Source organism: Pinus tabuliformis, chromosome 4_1 (genome assembly GCF_031772625.1).
Source record: "Pinus tabuliformis cultivar Carrire ecotype Pingquan chromosome 4_1, CPIR1, whole genome shotgun sequence".
In the NCBI taxonomy this organism is placed as follows: domain Eukaryota; kingdom Viridiplantae; phylum Streptophyta; class Pinopsida; order Pinales; family Pinaceae; genus Pinus; species Pinus tabuliformis.
Window position 1 is genome coordinate 266,902,883 of NC_142303.1, and position 23,867 is coordinate 266,926,749.

Below are 23,867 nucleotides of genomic sequence, written 5' to 3' on the forward strand. Positions count from 1 at the left end.
GAGCTTGAATGCGCCAAAACACTGCTCATTCTTATGTTTATTTTTTAACGAGCATGAACTATGTGCTAAAACTGCTCGGATCTTCGCTTTTCTATTTTTTAACGAGCATAAATTCCACGGTAAAACTGCTCGATTCTAATTTTGCATGCCCCCAGCATAATAACGCAAATCGAAGTGCATGCATATTGGTCACTATTTGAGCATAGTAACGCTTGAGGTACAGCCCGTTGCGGGGCTGCGCCAGTGGAATTCCATCGTAACCCATTAACTCGTAGGCTCCTTTTGCTAACATCCTTTTAACAATATAGGGGCCCATCCATAAGGACTTGAATTTACCTGCTCCCAATTTATCGGATTCTTGGTCATAAAGCAAGACCAAATCACCTTCTGAGAAGACACGGGGTTTGACATTTTTGTCGAACTGAGCCTTGACTCGTTTCTTATGGGCTTCGTTAGCCAAAGTGGCATCACGGCGGGTTTCATCCAATTGGATTAATTCCAAGAAACGATCTTCTTCCTCTAAAGTTCCGGGGAGGAGATCAATTGCGAGTTTAAGCGACGAAATTTCGCACTGGATTGGTAAGATTGCTTCCAGGCCATACACCAGTTGAAAAGGTGTGAACCCGGTCGCGTTCTTTACCGATGTTCGGTAAGCCCACAAGGCTGAGTACAGGATTAGGTGCCATCTTCTTTTATGAACCCCGATCATCCTTTGCAACATATGCTTCAGGACCTTGTTGATTGCCTCAACTTGTCCGTTGGCTTGCGGATAATATGGGGTAGAGCTGTCGTGAGATAGCCCTAGCTAATTCGACCATCATGTGATTGCGAAAATGCGACCCATGATTTGTAACTATAGCCTGTGGTACGCCGAACCTGGCGACTACATGATTGAAAAAGAAAAGGGCAGCTGTTTCACCAGTGTTATCCAATGTAGGCATCGCCTCGGCCCATTTGGTAAAATAGTCAACAACGACTATAATATACCTATGCCCCCCGGTCGAGGTGGGGTTACATTGCATGAAATCGATGCCCCACTTGGCGAAGGGCCCAACAACAACTATCGGCTGTAAAGGTGCGGGTGGTCGTCTGGTTTTGCTATCAAAAATTTGACAAGCATGGCAACTTCTGACTGCGGTTATGCAATCTTTGAACATGGTTGGCCAGAAGTATCCTGCTCGTAAGATTTTTTGTGCTGTTGCATATCCAGATTGATGCCCCCCACACGCGCCTGAATGACACTCATTCAGTGCTTTTTCGGCCTCCTCATGGGTAAGGCACCTCCTCAGAACTGTATCGATACCACGACGGTAAAGTGTATCACCGACGATCATGTAGTCTTTTGCTTGGTATCGTATACGTTTTTGTTCGGAGCGAGAGGTGTTAGGCCTGAACTTTTGGGTTTGGAGATAAACTATGATATCTCCATACCACTCATCGCTTACAGATATGAGAAACAAACTTTCGTCCACGATTGACTCTTCCGATGTTTCATCGTTGGACAATGATGGGAGATTGCACAATAATTCTACGAAAACTAGAGCTTTCTTTGACTTGGATTTTACAAATTCCAGATCAAACTCTTGAAGGATCGCTATCCATTTTGAATATTTGCCCCCCAGCAACTGTCGCGACAGTATATAAGTCATGGGGTTGCAATCTGACAGAATGGTAGTTTTCCGAAAGAGGACATAATGTCGAAACCTTTGAATCGCTTGAACAGCTGCAAGCGCTAGTTTTTCCACATAAGAATATTTACTTTCTGTATCATTTAAGTTTTTACTTAAATAATAGATAGGATGTTTGATTCCATCGACTTCTTGAACTAAAACCATCGCAATGGTCGTATCCGCTGCAGCCAGATACAGGTTAAAATCTCTTTGATAGTCTGGGGCGTACATTAATGATGCTTTTACTAGACAATCTTTCAGAGCATCAAAGGAAGCTTGCGCCACCTGGTCCCAGACAAAAGGTACATCCTTTTTCAAAAGACGAGTATAACCCTTAGCAAGTTCTGCGTAATTTGGAATGAACCTCCTCAGAAAGTTCACTTTCCCTTGGAGATTCTGAATCTGAAGCAAATTTGAAGGTGGAGGCAAATTAATGATTGCCTGAACCTTACAGGGGTCGAGACGAATCCCATCCTTAGAGACTACAAAGCCAAGTAAACGACCAGAACCGACGCAAAACACACATTTGTGTGGATTGAGTCTTATCTTGTAGTGTCGACAACGTAGAAATATCGCTCTTAAATGCTGCGGATGATCAGTCCGCTTTCGCGAATGAGCCGGAAGATCGTCGAGATAAGGTTGAACAATGTTCTTGATGTCATGGAAGGCATAATTCATTGCCCTCTGAAACGTCGCCCCTGCGTTTTTTAAACCAAAGGGTAATTTTCGATAAGCGAATGTGCCCCACGGACAAATAAATGCAGTCTTTGACTGGTCCTGTGGGCGGATATTTATTTGATTATACCCGGAAAATCCATCCATAAATGAAAAGATTTCACATCCGGCGCATTCATCAATTATCTGGTCGATGAAGGGTGTAGGGTAGTTGTCCTTCAGACAAGCTTGGTTTACATCCCTATAATCGACACACACTCTAATTGTCCCTTGTTTCTTCATAACAGGGACAATATTCGATACCCAATCGGTTAGAGGAACCGGGTAGATGAATCCAGCATGGAGAAGTTTTTCAACTTCTGCCTTAATGGCAGCGGCTTTCTTGGGGTGTACCTGTCGAAGCCGTTGTCTTACTGGTTTGACATCAGGATACATTTTAATTTCATGTTCAACGATACTCGAGTCAATGCCTGGCATTTCATCATATGACCAAGCAAAGACATCTCTAAATTCGCGAAAAAGAGCGTTATATATTTCCAGTTCTGAAGGGGAACAACCTTTGCCGACATAAATATTCTCTACAACATCTGTTTTAGTCGAGATATTTATGGCTATAGTCTCTTTAATATTGGATAGGTTTCGCTCGGAATCAACCGTGTTTACAGTATTTGTTAGGAATTCAAAAACTGAAGGGTGATAGAGGTCACTTTGAGTATCTTCTTCGTATTCTGGAAGAAGGGAACGATGGTGGTGATCATTCCATGGTGCCCCCTCAATCATCATTGATTGTAAGATTCCTTCGTCAGTCCCATGTACTTTCGACCAAGGATCTAATGAGGTACCATATTCTCTAGACCTATCTACCCAAACGCTTGACGAGCGTTGATTTGGGTTCGCCTCCCATGCTTGAAACATTGATTGCTACAATATTTCTAAAGGGCTTGGGGGAAAAACCATTGAACGATCCATGTCGACCTTCGTGGAAGATATCATGTTGCAGGTTGCTACAAACGGTATATTTCCCATATAAATAGGAGGTGGTAGCGCGAAAGTCCCCATCAATGTGGGGTCTTTCAATAATCCTACTCCGATATCTTGAATTGAATGGTTGCTTTCATGGATCATGGGAATGCTTCCTGTAACTTGTGAACCATTAGGGAGGAAATTCTGTTGGTCGACGATCGTAATCCCTCCTTCAAACGGGAATGCGATCTTCCTAAAATAAGTCGACACAACAGCTGCCATGGCATAAATTCATGGTCTACCCAGTAAGATGTTATAGTCAAGATTTCCATCGATGACTTCAACATCAATTTCTACTGTTTTTCCTCCTAGTTCAACTTTCAAGTTATTAAGGATACCGTATGGGGTATAAGTCCTTCCGTCGAAAGCTTTTAATGTTGTCGATGATCGTGACAAGGTTGGAGATCCTAAAGTTTTCCAGCAACTCATCGACATAATACATGTCGATGCTCCCTCATCAATTATTGTTCTGTGAACAGTTTTGTTGAGTGCTTTCACTTGAATAAGGAAAGCTAGTTGAGCTGGTAACTGAGGATCATATCCTTTGTGATCAAAGGATACAAGATTGGAATCCTTAGGATCAACCCCACCAATTGCTGATAACAATGCCTGCCTTTGGGATGGACAATTTTGTAGTACTTCAAGAGTCGACATAGCGGATGGCGATTGGGCCAAATCTTCCACTATATTATAATGCTGCGCCGCTCTGGCGCGAGGATTAAACATCGACTTGTGTACTACACCCTTTGGCGGTTTTATTGTTAATTCAGGAATGGTGGGCGTTACAACTTCTGTCGAAGTTGTTGTCGAACTACTTGGTTGATCTTTACCTTTTTCGTTCGACAGCTGAGGATTCCCATAATCTTTGTTCCTTGTCGAAATCAAAGCATCATTCTGCTGTTTTGAAACCGACAACATAAGCACTTGTGACGGGGAAGCATTTCCACTATCAACCAGATTTTGACCTGGGTTGGGAAATGGATCAGTTAACACAGCTGAGGTTTGGGAACTTTTAAAGAACCTCTTTAACTCAACTTTGAATGGGCAATTCTTTGTGGTATGATCCTTATCATCACATATTAGACATGGATAATTTTGTTTCCCTTTCCCAGGAGGGTTTGAAGAATTTTTCCCAGGGGATGACTCACCCTGTTTCTTCTTCTTCCCTTTGTTTTGTTTCTTCTTGCTTTCTGGTTGATTGGTTTCTTTGCCTCTATCTTCTGATACGGCATTTACTTCCGAAGCAAGAATTTCTTCTTTTGCATTTTGATCCGAATTCTTACGGGCTTTCTTTGATGAAGCCTTTATCGATTTCGCGTTTGCCGTGTCAATCACACCGTCACCGGCATGAGAGTCACTATTTGATTTAGGAGGGGGAGGAATTGAAAACTCTGGTCTAGGGGCGTCAGGTATTTTGTCATAGAGTGTGCCAGACTGAGTATAAACTAAGTCCAAATACTGTGCACGAGCAATCACTTGCTCCTCTGTTACGACTCCCCCCTTGGCCACATCTTCCGTAATAGCCGGAAGTAACGAATTTATAAACCACTCAGCTAATAACTGATCGGGAACATATGTTTTCACCATCCTACGACGACGACGCCACTCATGTATATGATCAGATATATGGGTGGCAGTAGTATGCTTGAAGTTGGTTAATATTTCTGTTCCCGTTTCATACCTTATCGGTAATTGAAAATAGGTTAAGAAAGTCGTGGCTAGGGAACTAAAATTGTCGAAAGAGGCTCTTGGCAATTCAATATACCATTTAGCCGCTGGACCTGTCAATGTCCTCTGAAAAAGGCGAAGCCTTATCGAATCATCGTTAAGGGTGTTCGACGAACACCACAGATGAAAAGTCATCACGTGATTCGATGGGTCTTCACCTGGATTTCCATTGAATTTAGGAATGTCAGATGGAAGTTTATGAGGAATCGCTGGCCACCAAGGGGCATAAGCAATCGGATCGTTGGTTAACCGATGTAAATCAGGTAACTCTAAAGTTGCCACGAATGGTAACTGTTGATTCAGGTTGGGCGAAGCGTAACCAGGGTACGATGGAATCGCCTGAGCGGTGGGCCTTTGCATACCAGCATAATGTAATTGATGTTGGTATGACTGATATGGTTGGTGGACTTGACCACTATAAAGTGGTTGGTTTTGACCGTTTTGGATATACGGTTGTCCACTGTTCGCAAAGATCTGCTGCTCAGAACCTTGGTACACTTGCTGGAATTGCGGTTGTTGGTATTGTACAAGCCATGGTTGTGACGCCATGTTTTGTTGTGCTATGCTAACCGCTGGACCAAGGTGTGGGGTAATTGTACCCGTTTGGACCTGTGTCGCCCCACCAGTTGGCGATTGTGGTTGTGACCCATGATCAAGTGGCTGTTGCATTACAACCTGAGAAATCTGAGGTTGGCATGCAACAGGTATCGCTTGAACTTGTGACACTGTTACAATAGCCGGTGTGGTTGGGATGTTCGTCATAGGTACACACTGTTGCATAGAATATATAACCCTTGGTTGTTGAGGTAGCATAGGTACCCAACTACTTGACGCAATTCCAGTATAACCTGAACATTGTTGTGAACTCACGTATGGGTACCCTCCCGTAGGGGGTAATGAAAGGGCATATTGCCCCCCATACGGTATCAATCCCGAACTCAAGGGGATTGATTGCCCAGATTGACCTCCAAATGGATCAATTTGGCGAGTTTCAACATAAGAGTTGCCGGGTATTACTCCGAATGAACAAACTGGAACAGACCATACTGTCGAAATAGTCCCTTGGTGGACTCCTTCTAGCTGTTGTGAGCTAGTTGGGACAGCTGGTACGCCGGCAAACATTGTCGGAGTGACGGCAGGGGCTTCTGCTGTCGCTGTGTCATTTGACACAGTCCTAGATGATGACGGTTGTTCAGACATCTTAAGTCTATCCAATAGATTGCCTAGTGATTCTATAGGAACTTCCACTTGTGGTGGATTAACCTCTGATGAAGGAAAGAGAGTGACCCCGACTCCAAAATGAGTTGGAGTACTTGCTTGCGGATCCTCTGCAATTTCCTCTATTGCAATCAAACCCGGTGGAAGAGGAAGACCGTCAAGTCCGTAAAATATTTCTGGTGCCGAAGAAGTGGTTGATTCGACAGTGATAGTTGTTTGAGGAACAAAACTCTCTGGACCGGTTACAGATGGAACTGGTTCAGTTATACAAGTATTTGCCCCCAGACTAGGATCAGTATTACTGTCCTTCTGTGGCTGTTGAACTTCTTCTATAGAGGCAGGGTTTCCAGAAATGTTAGGAGTAACCGGAACCTCAGATGTAGTCGGAACACTTGTTCTAACTTTTAAAGGAGATTTTGAACCGGTTAAACGAGTTTGCTTTGTCCGTACTGTTTTCGATTCCGGAGACAAAGACGGTTGACTCGTAAGCCTCCGCGAACGATGGGGTTTCAATTGACTTTCTTCCACGATTGCGGATTACTCGATCAACCAAAATATTAAAAGGGGAAATTTGTGTTTCCGAATTGAATGAATTTTATTAGACGCTTTTTAGACACAACTTGCTTTTTCACTTTTTAAGAGTCGAGAAAAAGCTAAAGATGACTCTAGTCTCCTTCGATGTTTTAACGAGCCCGAAGTGACAAATGCTCGGATGGACTTTTTCAGTTATAGAGTTTGAAAAAGGCCAAAAGAAACTGCTCTGGAGTTCTAGGCAGAGGGTGTGCCAAACTTTTCGCAAAACCACAGAATACGTTTTACGGTACGGGTGGTCGATCTTCGTGAATGCTGTGTTCACTGCATTGCGATCAGTAGGGCGGCCGACACGGCTTCCTATGGATAAAAGATATATGCCTATAGGGGTCTCCCAATATATACGCGACGGTACGTGGGAGCACAAGTTCGTATTAGTGCCACCGACTCTCAGGAGGAATCACCCACCTTCGTCGAGATCGACGGTCACTACGTTTAACGACGCCGGAACACGTCTCTAGCTTAGACCTCTATGTGTTTGCGTTATGTTTCAAAGCGTTGTTAGGTTCATTCAATATATTTTAAGTTGATCTTTTTTAAAGTTTGCCTTTCAAGGTTCACCACGAGATGTTTTGATACAAATTCCTAAATGCAGTCTAAGATGAGAAGCAAGCTTTTTCAATCTTTTCGATTTATGAAAATCTTAACTACTGAGGGAAAAGAGAGACAAAATCTTTTCACACAGATCAAAGAGCACTCACTAATGCACTTTTTCCCTAAATCAACATGCAAACTTATCAAATGCAAAATGCAAAATGCAGGTATTTCTTTTCTCTTCCTTAATGTTGATGCAATACAAAAAGAAAGCTGTTGTATAACTTTGAATTCAATTTCGAGTGAAAGCAAACAAGCTTGTCTAAAATCAAAAGACACCTTAAGATTCACTTGTTTCGACACCAGAAATATATAAATTCAAACCATATGACGAAAGCAAAAGCTCAATCAGCTATGAACAACAAACAAATAGAGTATCTCTTAAGATCAAAACGACACTTTTCACAGGTCTAGATCTAAGAGGCCACAGCAAGACTAGTTCACTTTCGTTATGGGAAACTGCAAATGATATAAGAAATACACAAAGAACAAACACAGTTTCTTTATACAACCGAGGCGGAAAAGTGGCAAGGAAAGTTGGTTTCAGATAGGTACATTGACTGGTAACAGGCTGCAAAAACAAGGGTGAAAACAGGGCAAGAAACAGCAGGAAACCCCAGTAGCACAAGGCAAGACTGGTTCAGCGCAGGTAGTACACTGTCAGTTTGACATTCAGCGCAGATAGCCCCTTCGGGAACTGCACTGAAATGCAGACAACCTTCACACAGCCTGCACTGAAGAACGAAACTTTCGTTTCTCTTGGTTTCCGGGTCACAGATTGCTCAAAAATTCACAGTTTTTGGCCAAATCAGAAGCTATCAGTCAAGTACACACTAAGGGATGAAAAGGAGGATGAAAAGCTATCACTAAGAGCTATTTAGAGTCCTTGTGGATCAGCTCTTCAAATCATAAACTTGCCCAGAAACTGAGCTAGAGTAACTGCCCTCTGCTTTGCATTTGAGAGATCCAAATGCAGTTCGATTCGGTACTCCCTTTGTTTATGAAATGAATAGCAAAAACACAAACAACCAACAAGATACGATCCCCAGCGAAGTCGCCAGTTTGTTGTTGGGAAAAGTATCCAATACGGAATGACCCTATCCCACTCTAAGGGTGATAGTACCTCAGCAACAATCAAAGCAAAGCTATTTGAGATTACTTCTTTATGAGATGTAGGAGAGGGGAGAAAGGGATCCACTAACCGTTATCTTCCGCTAATGGTTGATCCAATCTTCTCTCTTTGCTGCTTGCTCCCAGCTCCTTGCTCTTTCACTGGCCCAGCTACACCAAGATCCTGCAAAATAACAAGAAAGGGAAACTACAAGAAGCATACATTCATAATTGATTCAAGGATTAGAATAAATCAAATATACAAGTATCAATACGCCATTGAGACACATGCATATAGAAGAACCTCAAATGCTTTATTAATGGAAGAAGTAAAGTTCAGGAAGTGATACAACCATAAAAGGCCCAATCCAGCATCACCTCCCAGCAGAAAGAAATCTCCTCTTCACCTCCTTCAAGCAAATCACCCAATAGTTCTATACTCAAACCAACAGCACTTCCTTACATTCACAAGATTCCAGCCCCCTTAGACCTCATGAGAGAGCTCTATATATAGGAGTTTTGGAGAAAGGATGAGTCAGCTTGAGGCTGGCATGAAGCTGACTAGTGTCCTCTCCCACTTCAGTTATTCTTCAGTTCTTGAGTCCACTTGGAGGTTCTTGCTTCCACTTGGAGATCTAGACCCTCTTACTCATCACAAGGCGAATTCCCTGATCCAAGTGTCATTTTGGAAGCTTCCTGGGCATTGACACCTTGAGGAATGACTGTGCCACTTGGCCAAACTCGCCCAACGCAGGTAGCCTTCATTACCGTTGACATTCAGCGCAGGTACAGAGTGGAGCAGTTGACATTCAGCGCAGATGCTCAGTGGAGCAGTTGACATGATCCAGAATTAGCTTGTTTTTGAGTGTTTTCAGGTGGAGAACTGATATTTAGCGTTGTGTTTTGCTGACCTTGTTCCTCTAGGGGTAGGAACAACATGTTTAGGGACTTTGGATCCCTTAGATTATTGACATTTCATGCTTCATGCTGTAAGGCACAAAAATGTCTATAACAAGATCCCAGAGGCATTTTGTTGAATTACTTGGTTGAAGAGGAAGAAAAACAGGTCATGAATGATTTTCATAAGGGAGACTGTGGAGGTCACTTATTTTGGAAGACGACAACTAATAAAATTTTGAGAGCAAGGTACTATTGGCCTACCCTCTTTGCTGATGTTTATAAAACTGTCACAAGCTATCATGAATGCCAGATTTTTCAGGGAAGGAGAAAGCTGTAGCCTCTACCTCTTAAGCCGGTTGAAGTTAGTGCACCATTTCAGCAATGGGGCCTATATTTTATTGGTGAGATTCATCCCACATCTTCAGCTCAGCACAAGTGGATCTTAACAGTGATAGATTATTTCACAAAATGGATTGAGGCGATTCACAATTGGAAGGCTACAGACTCGGTAATGATTTAGTTTCTTGAAAATAATATTTTGTCATGTTTTGGTTGTCCTAACAAACTGATTTCAGATAACAAAACAACTTTCAAGTCCAAAAAGATGATTGACTTTTGTAGAAAATACAAAACTATCTTGGGACATTCTACTGCATATTATCCGCAAAGTAATGGATTGGCTGAATCTTCAAACAAATCATTAGTCAATATCATTAAAAAGCTGCTGGAAACAAACAAAAAGAGCTGGCATAAGAAACTGGTTAATGCACTATGGGTAGATAGAGTAAGTCAAAAGAAATCAATCGGTGTGTCTCCTTTCAAGATTGTATATGGTATTGATACGGTGTTCCTGAAATCTCTCGCAATCCCAATTGTTAAACTTTTGCAGGAAGTTGGTAGCGAGGAAGATCATTTTCAACGGAGAATAAGCCAAATGATCCATTTACAGTAGACGAGAGAGGAAGTTTTTTAGAATACCTTCAGGCTACAAGAGAGAATTAAGAAGATTTATGATCGGAAGGCAAAGGCGGACAAATTTCAGATTGAAGACATAGTGCTAAAGTGGGATGCTAGAAACAAGGATAAAGGCAAGCACGACAAGTTCGAGAACCTGTGGAAGGGACCATATAGAATTGTTGCATATCGAGGTCAAAATGCTTTTCTACTCAAAGAAATGAATGGGGAAGATTATCTAGGAGGGTCGGTCAATGGTCGACTTCTAAAACAGTATTATCTTTGAGAATTTTTCTGCTGTCACATTGTGTCATTGTACATACCATTTTAGTTTTTTTTATTTCAAAGTTTGTACTGTCATCATTCATTCAGTTTGGGGCCCGAAGTGAAGGCTATAAAGCTGAATGTTTGGCTTCAGTCTTTGGTTTTATTTAGTGTCATTTGTTTGAATCATAGTTGAGTCAGTTTTGAGTCATAGTGGTGTTTTAAAGTTATTAACTCCATATTGCCCAATGGATGAAGGCACTTATCTGATTTTCCATAGATCTATGGTTCTTGGCACTTCCTAGGAGCTACCATCCCCATTGGAGCCAATGTTAGTGTCGGTATCTTCATCCCTCCATCAATGATCACATTTCTCTTTTTGCATGCATATTAGGTGTCACATCCGATCAACTGCATTCCATTAGTCATGGATCAACTGATGGTAGTGGTTCATTGTCAATTTCCCTCATGGCATTTATCTGCTGGCCTGTTTTCACATGTTTAGATCATTTACTGTCATTTTGTGTCATTTCAATTGCAAAAGCCAGTTTTAGGGTTTTAGGTCTCACTAGTTCTAGGGTTTGCCACCATGGTCATCCAAAACTCAATAAAAAGTCAACAGGCACATGAGGAGGTTTTATAAGTTCATAAGATTATAAATTTACTGATGATTTGCTCAATAAATGGTTTTTACCTCAAAACTCTATTTTGAGGTCAAAACAGAGTTTTTTTTTCTATGTACAAATTTTATGTAATTTAAAGTGTTTTCTATGTAGTAAGTTCCAGCTGCTGCCCTTGGTCACCTTGCTAACTCTAGCCACTGCAAGAAACAAAAAAATCAATGCATTAGTTCATCAAGTGATTAAAAAGAGTTAAACTACAAATGGAAAAACAGAGTTTTTAAAGAAAAGTGACTAAGACATTAGAAAAGTGGGTTTGGTAAACGGAAAAAATAAAGCAAGGAGATATAAAGGCTCATTTATGCATTTGAAGTCTTCATTTGTTGCAAGAGAGGGAGCTAAAGGCAAAATCGCGTTTTTGGAGGAAAGAGGCAAAAAATAGAGTAAAAGCCCAAAATTTCATTGGCGCTACGCACCTGGGCTTTGGCGCTATGCACCTACCTGGCACTATGCACCTAGCGCAGGTTTTGCACTGATTTTTGTTCAGGCGCTACGTATATAAAGTGCGCTACGCAACTGTTTGTCGAGTTTCATAATGAATTTCATCACCTTCCTCTGCCTCAAATTTCACAATTGACATCTTAACAAGTAAGTAAAGCTTTACATCTAGTCTAGCAAGGAATTTTTTCATCAATGGTGGTGATTTGTATGTCTAAAAACTAAACCCTTGCTGTCTCCAAAATTTTCTTACAAAATTTTCATAGGTTATTGTCTTCTACTGTTTTCTTTATTCCCCTATGATTATTTTTCTACACCCCTATGCCCTTTAACTAAATTTCCCTAAACTCCTTTCTCTTTCCCTCTCCCAAAATCATTGGCACTCACCCCCTATTACCAAACCCTAACCCTATACATTCCCAAAACCTTAATTCCCATTTCCTATTCCCTCATTACATCCATTCCATCATCAAATCCTCATCTACAATCATAATATCAGTCATTCCCTCATTTCCTAGAAGAAAAACAACAGTCAATTCCTACAATACAATATTCACCCTCATACTTCTAAAATGTCTTCATACTCATCAGTTTTCACTCCAAATTCACAAGCATGGAGACAAACTTAGCATATGAGAGGGATGATGAAACTGTTAGTGATTTTTCCCAAGAAGCCCATGTGCCAAGAAAACCATATGAAGGAGGAAAACATATCTGGGAGGAGCCTACCACTCTCACAGAATTACTTGCTTGTCCTCATGCTGTAGCTTATTTTAAACATCAATCTTGTTATCAGTTTTGTGAAATGGTAGAAAGGGTGAAGTATCATCATGAGTTGGCTAGGTTGTTTGTTCTTCATCTTCACAATGACCAGGTGAACCTAGCTAGTGTCTCTTTCACCTTGACACCTGAAACCATTGCAGCAGCAACAGGCATCCCTAATGTAGGTGAACAGTGGAATAAGGGGCAGCATGTGGGCAGAGAGCATTATGAGCCTTACATCAAGGCTAGTTATCAGAGGCAAATCAGTAGGGTTTTTCCTTTCAAATACTTGCTGGACACTTATGCTCCTCTCATGAAACTCATCATCAAGTATTTCACCTGTGAAGGGAGGTTTTCTCATCTGTATACCTACCATGTCAGATTGTTGATGCATTTCACAAGAGTGAGGATGATGAACCTCCCATACTTTATCTACAAGAATATTGAGAAGATGGCTCTATATGTGCAAAGGAAACCTTTTCCTCAGCAGTTCAACAACATTTACCACTTCTCACTGATTAAAATTGTTGTCTTGCATCAGCTAAGCTTGTTGAACATACCATGGGATACTTTCATTGCACATGAGATTTTCAAAGGCCCTCAGGTGATTCCATCGGTGCTTCAAGAGGAAGGAGGGCCTTCAAGACAACCAGATGTTCATGAGACTGAAACTACAGTTGTGCCAGTGTTTGTCACTTATGAAAAAGGCACCAGGAGACTTTTTGCTGCTGCCAAACGAGTACTATCTTCACCAGGGGTGGAAGGGGTCTCATTTTCTTCACCGGACCACAGGAAAATGCTATCTTCACCAGGGGTGAAAGGGGCTTTGCCTTCTTCTTTAGCTGAATAGGTACAAGACAAAGACAAAGGAAAGCAACAAGTGCATGATGAATGCCCTACTGAAGGGCAAGACAGAGATTTTGTCTTAGTTGTGGAGGATGGCATTGATTTGGGCCCTCAAAGCTCAAGACTCAAGGATATGATCATCAAAGAGAAGGAGGTTGAAATACAGGCCTTATCACTTGACCTTGAGAGGGCCAAATGGATCATTAACTTTCTTGAGCAGTAGAACAAACAACTGGAGTACAAAAAAACTATTATGGAGCTACAAACAATTAGAGAAAACAAGCAGGTGGCAAAAAGAAGAAAAACCAAAATGACACCCCTTGAGAAAGAAATTAAGGTTGACCGGGAATCATGGTTAGAGAGGACAAACATTCATCTAGAGAAATTTATTGAGAAAGCCAAGAAGGAAAAGAAAATGTTGCGCCATATGGCCTATCACTACTTAACCTGGAATAAAATTTGCAAAACAAGGGTGAAAAGGTTAAAGGCTAAGCTAACAAGAGTTTTGAGAAGTAAAAAGGAGCAAGATAAGCTCAAGATCTTGGCTGAACCATCATTGGCCCAGCAAAGCACATAAAAAGGATCACTCATGCCAAAATTCAAGAAATTTGGTGAAGTTTTTGTCATTTTTGAAATTTTTGAAGCAAAAACAGGTTTTTTCAGCAGGTGCGTAGCGCCACTGGTGCTACACTTTTCATGGGGGCCTCCATTTGTAAAAGGGTTTACATTTTTGGAATCATCATGAAAAGTTATGTATGCTCAGAAATGGCTGAGAAATTTTGACAAGTTCTGGACCTCCAAAAGGGTCAAAAACACCCAAAAAGTGCCCTATCTACCACATTTTTGCCACACAAGAAGCAGTCTTGGGAGATTTCATTTTTGGATGGCCGAATGGACTCCAAAGAAAAAAATTCAAGTTGTCCCAGAAGGTATACTCACCAAGCTTTCCAATGAGCTATTCTGCACCTAATTTGGACTTCGTGAAGTTTTCCTTAACTGGACTCAAAAAAGCACTATGCATAGGATCAGTGGTGCTGCGCATAGGAGAAAAATTTGCCAGTTTTGCCTGGTTGTTCAGAATTTCACCCAGTTTGCTGTCAGTTTGACTTTTTCTTCTCTCTTGGTCAATTAATGATGTAATTTGATGTAACTTGATGTACCATGATATAAATATGATTAAAAATCACTTAAGGAGGTATATACATCAGTTAGAGTTGGTTTGAGGATGAATGAATCAGTTTCCATATTTTTAGAGGTAAGCTGTTCCATTGCCTATATTTCAGTTTCTAGTTTAGATCTTGTTGAAACAGCTCTTTGACTCATGGATTCGACCCCTAATGGCTAGCATAGGTGGTTTGATGCCTATATCTTGTACTTTCTGAGTCATTTGTCAAGGTTGGACTCTTGTGGATGCATTGAGCTACTTTGTACATCACTTCTGCAATTTGGCAAGGAAATGAACCAAGGTTTTGCAGCATTTTGTGGGATTCTTGTGGTAATGTGAATTAGCATTGTTTTCTCCTCTATTATTTAGTTTATATTATTTGTATATGTGCCATCATCTATCTTTTTCTGCATACCTAAATGAATCAAGATTAAAGGGTGGAATCCATTGGTGTTTCAGTGCTCTGCCTTGGGGTTTATTTAGTTTTAAATGTTTTCTTTTGTTTGAAGAGGAGTCATGAAACTTGCATGCCCTCTCGAACTCCTCACCAGTATTTAGACTCGCCATCAAATTCATTTCAAAGTGCTAAAACACTTGCCTACCTCGCTCCATAGAAACCTCTGCAAATCTGAGTTGATTTCCCGGACCCAAAGTTTCCTTCCTCATCTGATCCAACAATCAACCATTAAAATCAATCAAAATCCTCTAAACATATATCTAGCCTAAAATTAGTATTCATATCAGTCATCTCAAGCATTACTTCCCATATTTTCTTTGAGATTGACAAGGAGAGAGCCCTCTCTCGACCTGGTAGGGCTAGCTACCAGGTTAAGCGTGGTTTGATGTTACCCTAGACCTGCCTATCTCAACCTGAGGTAGATTTAGGTTATAACAGAACTTAATGGGTGTCTTGACCTATAACCATAATAAATAGAGCATGAAATCCATGTTTAAAATAATAATAATTTTCTTTTCTTATCTTTTGCAAATACATAAAAATTACATCATGTCATTAGCCAATAAAAAATTATGAAGACTGATACTAGCTATATTTTCAACAGTCCCTCTTAACATGGAGGTTTTCAAAATTGTTTAACTGGTACAAGGTTTACCTCAAGTTGAAATGTTCCAAGAATAATACAACATCATATACAATGTTACATACCATCTAAGCCAAAACTACCAGGGTGTCAACTCATCAAGGTACCATTTAGGCTACCTGCCAAGGTGCTAACTCAACTCATCAAAGATCCAAGTGTCATCTAGGCTACCTTCCAAGACACTAAGTCAAGGATCTAAGTGTCCTATCAAGACACTAATTCAAGGAACCAAGTGTTATCTAGGCTTCCTTCCAAGACACTAATTCAAATATCCGAGTGTCAAGACATTAACTCATCATTAGGGATACAACTGTCAATTACCAAGACACTAACTCATTAGGGGCCCCGATGTCATTCATGACACCTACTTATCATGGATCTCAGTGTCATATAGGCCAATATATCAATTCCAATAGATATTTTTACATCATCCAATCCAAGACACCAACACAACAGGGATCTAGACATCATCAACTGTAGAAATGGATTTACATATCATCAATACATCCTCCCTAGTACCATCATACGAGCTCATAGTCTAAGGTACTCATCTCTCCCTCAAATCAGAGATCTCCATCAATTCAAGAATGCTTATTAAATATTCAAACTTCTGAGGGAGAGATGAACACATCAGCTACTAGTTCAACTATCGAAACATATTGTAGCTTCACGACCCCAACTAGTACCAAACTTCCAATATAGTTGTACTTGTGCTAGCACAAAAACACAGGGTCCTCAATTATTTTGATGTTGCCATGGTCATAATATAATAGTGGGATCCATGATACCTCCAAAAAAATCTGAAAAGACAAAAAAAATCTGAAAAGAAAAAGAAAAAGAAAAAAATTCTTATTTTCCAATCTTACAAGTAGCAACATTCTCATCCTCAACACTACTCAAAACAACCGAGCCTTGTTTGCAACTCATCAAACAAAAAATAGCCACCAATAGTGCTGCAACCATCACTAATCTCATATCCTCATTCTCTCATCATGACCTTCACTAGACGTATGGTTATTAGTCCTAGCCTAGTGCATGACACATGAAGTAGAGAATCATATCCTCCCTCTCAACTAGAAAGGACATACACTTTCCCTCGCAAAGGAAATATATCCAAGCTCCCTCTCAACTAGGGAGATTCATTGAAATCAATTATTTTATTCTTCTAGCCACACAGACTCTTATTTTTGCATCATCACGTAATCAGAGCAGAGAACTTCAACCTTTCGAAACATCATTCCTTTCACAGAATTCAATTTCAACTTTCAATCATGGACGTAAACTTCAATGTTATCAGGGTTTCTATAGCTCCCTCTTTCCATCATGCTCATCATCATCAGAAATTCATATTCAAGCACTAGGAAAGCTTACAAATTTACAACTTTGTACGTGAAAATATCATAAACAAGTAAAACACAACAAACTATACATGTACAATACCATGAATTTAATTTTATCAATATAGGGTTTTAATAAGGAACCAAACCTAAGATATCCAAAAATCTAAACCCTGTTAGGGTTTCAATCATAGCGAAAAAGTTTTAAATTAGGTTTTTATTTTAATGCCCTAGGGTCTTATATCAAGATTTGTTAGGGTTTATTCATGAAGCCTAGATAATTTCAGAAAACCCTAAAAAAGTATGGTTTTACTAAAGTGAACAAATAGAAAAAGATAGTACTACAAAAGTTGATTTAATATAAGAATCAAACATCCTAACAATATAAGAATTTTCATGATATATAATATGATGGGCCCCATTAATAGGCATATCATAAGCCCAATTTTTCCATCCTCTATCCTATAATTTCCTCTTTTCTTGCATTTATTAACATCTTTTTTACTATTGTTGAGAAATGGTAATAAGAAATTCCAGTTTAAATTTGTCCTTGAATTTAAACTAAGAATTAAAATTGAATTATATTCTCATAGAAACTTGTAAATAGTTTTTTTTTTTCACATGGAAAAAAGTCGTAATTTTCATTAGTCAATAGAAAATTACATTTTGCAGATGTGATAACATATACTGAGTGAGACCATCTCCTTCTCTGTTCAGAACCATGGTGTATATATACAGCATGTATATTCATCCATATATTCTGTACCGAAAAAGAAAAACCAAAAGATTACTTTACTTTTCCTCCACGCAGGGAGGGACAAAATTCTGTAAATATTCATATCTCCGCGTATGTTCAGCAGAGCAGAATCATAAAACTATTAAAGGTTCCAGCCTGTGAAAATATAAGTCTCCGCGCATGTTCAGCAGAGCAGTAATCAAAAAATAATGAGAGTTCCGGCCTGTGTCGACCGTGAAGTCCATAAGCTGTTACTATATAAGCGTATTGCTGTATTAAAAAAACTATAGTGTTTATGAAACACCGTGCTTGTAAATATAAAAAAAAAGAGTGATAAAATGATGGTGCCAATCTACTGTGTGATTCCTCTTTGTGCTCGCAGGTCTATGTAAGGCCTGTGATGGTAACGGTAGATGGTCCCATCCGTATTCTCCTCCACTAACCAGTCTTCCTCTTGCCTCTGCGCTGCTTGCTTGGACAATTGGTCTGCCCCTGAGTTGCGCTCCCTGTATATATGATTACAATCAAATTTTTCAAAAGCAGCAATTAGCCTGTGTGATTCCACCAGCAGATGATGTAAAGAAAAAACATTGCAATTTGATTTTCTGTTGAGCCAATTACAAACTATTTGAGAATCTCCAAATAATTGTAATTTTGTGCATTGTTTCTGTAGTGCAAAGTGAATCAGATTCATGGCTGTGGAGAGCTCTGCGAAATTGTTGGTTCCTCTTCCCAAAAACATCTGAAGCTTGAAATAGTGTGATTCCCGGAGGTAGAGCAGTGCGCCCCCGCCGCATCCAATGGCTTGGGCTGAGCCATCAAAATAGGCCCAGGGGTAAGATTTGTCAATGAGCTCAGGGGAGATGGTTCGGGGCGGGGCTGGGGGAGGGTCGTCCGGGAGGAGGGCATAATCAGCCATGATGTGGGCTCTGATGGAGGGCCAGGATGGGATCCGATGATCGAAGATGGAGCGATTGCGCGCCATCCAGATTGACCAGCACATAAGGAGAGGGATGTTCCGAGCCTTGCCCGAGTGGTGTTCAAACCAGTGAATCCAGGCGTCCATGATGTTTTGACCCACCCATCTGTGGGGGGAGGGGAGATCAGAGGTGATGTGGGACCATTGTTCCATAACCACAGGACATTGTAAGAAGAGGTGTTCTGTGTCTTCGTCGCTGTTCTTGCATAGATGGCACCAGAAAGGTCCATGAAAAGATCTTTTCTTCAGGTTTGAGCCAGTAGGTACTTTGTTGAAGAGGATAGCCCACATAAGCATTCGGGTCCTGGGGGCGGCTTTGAGCTGCCAGATGGCCTTCCACCACTGCTGTGGTTGTTCAGGCTGGTATTGGTTCATAAGCTGCAAGTACCCTTCCTTTGGAGTATATGTACCATGTTTTGCATGGGCCCATACCAACTCGTCATACTCCTCAGTAATTCTAATGCGTGCTTGGCTCAGCGCGTCAATGTAGTTCTCCCATTCAGTCCTCCACTGGTCCGGTATGTGTAGGGCATCAGCCGATCTCCAGGCTTGTTGGAATAAGCTGGAATTTGCATTATCGGCTATATGTGCAATATGAGTGATGCCCTGTTCCGCCAGATGTTCTCTTAGCTGTGCTGTGATCTGATGAGTATTGCCACATCCGATCCAAGGGTCGATGCCAATGCGAACTGAGTTCCCTTGTTGAATCCGCCAGGTTAGGCCGTCCCGGATGAGAGGGAGGGAGGTGATGACCGCCTTCCAGATGTTAGAGTATCTTCCCTGTTCTCTTTGCTCTCTGCGGATCCAGCTGTGAATACTCTCCGGGGCTATATATTTATCCTCTACCACTCTTTTCCAGAGGCTGTTTGATGTGAGCAGTTGCCAACCTAGTTTTGCTGCCAGAGCTTTAGAAAAGAGATCTAGTCTTTTAATGCCCCAGCCTCCCCACTTTTTTGGCCTTGCTATAGTATCCCACTTGACCCATGCGAAGAGGTTCCCTTGTTTATTTCCTTTCCACAGAAAACCACAGCAGATCCTTTGTAGACGGCTTAGAATACCTCTGGGGATCCAGGCCAACGACATCCAATACACTGGTGTAGCCTCCAGGACTGCTTTGATGAGTGTGAGTCTTCCAGCCCTGGTGAGATATCTGTTGTACCAAACATTTAGTCTTTTCTCTACCTTGGCTATGAGCCAGGTCCAGTCCGCAATTTTATATCCCCCATGCTTTACCCTGAAGCCCAGGTATTTTAGGCCTGCCTCCATCTGGTGAATTTGAAAAGGGAAGCGGTTCTCCATGAAGTTTATCTCATTTGCGGAGCATCCAGTAGCAGTGAGAGTTGATTTTTGGATGTTGATTACCATACCTGTGGCTTTCTGGAAGAGATCAAATATGTGTCTTAATGCAGAAGTGTCGGCCAGGCTACCATTAAGGAAGATAAGCACATCATCCACAAACAGCAGATGAGTGAGGGAGCAGTTATCAGAGATTTTGATCCCTTTTATCCTTCCCCTACTGTGTTCTGATGCTATCAAACGGCTGAGCCCTTCCATGATAATGAGGAAAAGAAGAGGGGATAAGGGGCAACCCTGGCGGAGGCCCCTCTCCGCTGTAAAGGAGGGCGAGGGGGATCCATTGAGGAGGACACTGTATGAGACCTCTGAGATGCAGTTCATGATCCATTTGATGTAGATAAAGGGGAAACCCAAGTGAGTGAGGAGCATGCGAATATAGAGGTGATTGACCCTATCAAAGGCTTTGGAGAGGTCAACTTTGAGGATCATACCTTTCAGGCGCTTGACATGCATCGAATGAAGAAGTTCTTGTGCGGTGCCAATGGCTTCATGAATCTGTCGGCGGTGAAGAAAAGCAAATTGTTCAGGGGAGATGTGGGCCGAGAGGATGGGCCGGAGTCTGTTGGCTAGGATCTTGGCCCAGATCTTATAGAGGCAGTTACAGAGCGAGATAGGCCGGAAGTCATCAAAAGAGGAAGGCTTGTCAGATTTAGGGATCAAGGCTAGGAAAGTAGATTTGATGGCTGAAGGAGTGCCAGTGAGGCAGCATTGTTTAAGTACCTTAAGGAGATCAGGCCCTATAAGCTCAAAGAAAGCTAAGTAGAATTCTATGGTCCATCCATCAGGGCCCGGGCTCTTGTCCTTCTGAAATCCCCGCATTGTAGCTTCCATTTCCTCCATTGTAATGTCTCTAGTAAGCTCACCAGCCTCATCATTGTCCACAAATCTAGGGAAAAGCTCAGCTACTCTCATGATTTCTAGCAGGTTTGCTTCCCTTGGGGCTGTATATATATTCCTGAAATGGGAGGAGGCTAGGAAAGCAAGTTCCCTAGATTTGTTGATCCTGTGGCCCTGTTCATCTTGCAATTCCCAAATAGTATTGATCGCTTTCCTTCCATTTGCAAAACGATGAAAAAATTTTGTGTTCTCATCCCCTTCTTTTAGCCATATGGCCCTGCTCCTAAGCCTCCAACTGGCTTCTCGGTCTCGTAGGATTTGTGATCTCTGACTGATGAGGCCTTCATATGAGGATTTTTGTTCCGGGGAGATGTAGGTGCCCGAAGATAGAGATTCACAGTCAGCAATAGCTTGTTCAGCTAGAGAGATCGTCTGGTCATCTCGGAGTCTCTTTTGATGCGCCCATTTCCTGGAGAGTATCCTGATTTCAGTGAGATTCTTTAGAAAGCAGGGGATCGGGTCAGCATCGATCAGCAGGGGATGTGATTTCCAGTAATCCGATATGAGAGTGATGTATTCAGGGTCCCGGAGCCAGGAGGAGTTGAACTTGAACGGGACCTTGCTGTTCTGAATTCTTGCTCCAATTTCAAAGTATATCGGTCTGTGATCCGATATGCCCCCACTTCCCACCCATTGCCTGGATCGGGGGTGATTGCAATGGAGGGCCTCCTTAATGATAAATCGGTCCAGTCTTCTGGCAAGGCTGTGTTCCCCCACTCTATTATTCTTCCAAGTATACTGAAGCTTTGCCGATGGGATGTCTATCCAGTGGTGGTCCTCCAGCATGTGCCCAAAGAAGTCCGAGAGCGGATCAATCTGCCCCAGATGACCCCAGGATTCAGCATGTCCCAAGGAGAAATTCAAATCTCCCCCAAGAATTATGTTCTCAGCAAGGAGGAGGGGGGAGTTTATAAGCTTACTCCAGAATTGCTCCCTATTTGTGCATGGTCCATAAACATTGAGGATACGAAGATCCTCCTCTAGCTCCTTTGAATAGATATCTGCCCCCAGGTAACCCAAGCCACCCCAAATGTTTATCAGATTTATGGAGGTGTTTTTGAAACCAAGGGCTATTCCCCCCGAACGTCCAGAGACATCCAGGGCAGAGAAAGTCCAGCCTGGCAGCCAAGAGCTGAGAATAGATGAAGCCAGGTCAGCTTTACATAAAGTTTCTTGCAGTAAGATAATATCAACCGGATCCGAGAAGATGAGTCGCTTTAGGGCCAGTTTTTTCTCAGGGCTGGCCAGCCCTCTGCAATTGAAGGAAATAATTTTCATGGAGGGGGGTGGGGGTGGGTAGCCGGTGCTCTAAGTACCCAGTCGATGGTTTGTTGTTTACCCTGGAGGACATCAACCCCAGCTTGTTCCTTAGCTTTTTTTAATTTAGGGGGGCGGCCTCTACCTTGTTTAGGTGAGAGGAAATGAGGCTCAACAGGTAGTCCTACAGCATCCAATTCCAGACGTTTGGAAGCCGAGCGAGTGGCATACCTCGGGGATGAGTTTACAGAGGGGGAGGGCGAGGAGGAGGGATGAGGGGGGAAGGATGGGAGGGAGCAGGGGGATAGCAACCCCGAAGGTTGGGGAATAGGACAGGTAGGGTAGTACGATCGGGAGGGGGGATGTGGCATGTTGGAAACCTTGACCAGGTCAAGGGCAGAGGGGGAGGAAGGGAGGGGAATCTTGAGAGGGTGAAGTGAGGGGAGGGGATGTGAAACATTCAACAAATGTATATGCGAAGCAGAAACATTTGAGGGGAGAGACGTACCCGATGAGAATACAGCACCTTTGGCAGCCTTTGAGCGCGTCACCGGTGGGGATGGAGGCCGAGCAGGGGTACCTCCATGCTTCCGCTGTCTGGGGACCAGTGGAGCTTCCACCGTATCAGATGTAATGTTGAGCGCTGCCCGTGGAGCCGCCGTCGCCTGGGGATCAGGCAGAACCGTAGTTGCCGGGGCCTCCTGTGAATTGGGGGGGTTCTGCTCCTTTTTTAGTAGCGGGCAGTCTTTGTAGAGGTGACCCACCTGATGGCACCTCCTGCAGCGATATGGGATGCCCTCATAGTCCAATTTTTGTTTCCTGGAGGAATTTTTCCACTGGATGTGTATGTATTCGTGCATGCCACCTCTGATGTCGAGATGGACCAGGATCCGGGCATATGCCATCGCCCCCGTCTGAATAAATGTCTTGTCCGACTCCATGAATGTACCCAAAGTGTTTCCAATTCTTCTGAAAATGTCCTCCGACCAGTATTGGGGAGGCAGACCTGGGAGTCTGACCCAAACCGGCCCAATTCCAGTCTGTTCCGTTTCAGGATCAAAAAGAGGCGACCAGCGCTTGAGGAGGACCGGTGCTTTCTCGAAATGCCAGAATGAGGAAAGGACCCAGCTAGTGTGATCCGCTCTTGCAAATCTCAGAGCAAACCATCCTCTGACAAAAGTCTGGACCGATGGCATCTCCACCAAGTATTTGCCCCAAATCTCCGTTGCCCACTGCTTCAGTTTGTTTGCAGAGATTTGACGGCCCCTGATTCGGCCCACCAGTACTCGGTCAGCAAGATCCATAGCGTCTCCCCACTGTATGTCCTCTTCGAGCCTAAGGAAGGCGTCCTCAGACCTCGATTTGTAACAGCGCTGCTTCTTCGAGGGTCGGGCGGACATACGGCTAGGGTTATCAGCAGTCCCAGGAGTCGGAATCGGGGGGTCAGGGAGGGGGTTAGGGTTCGAACAGGGAGGGGGAATAACTTCCGGGAGAGGGGGAATGGGATGGTAGCTCCCAGATGAGGCCGGGGGGGGAGGGGAGGGGTTAGATGCAGCAGGAATAGGGATCTCCTGTGGCCCAGATGGC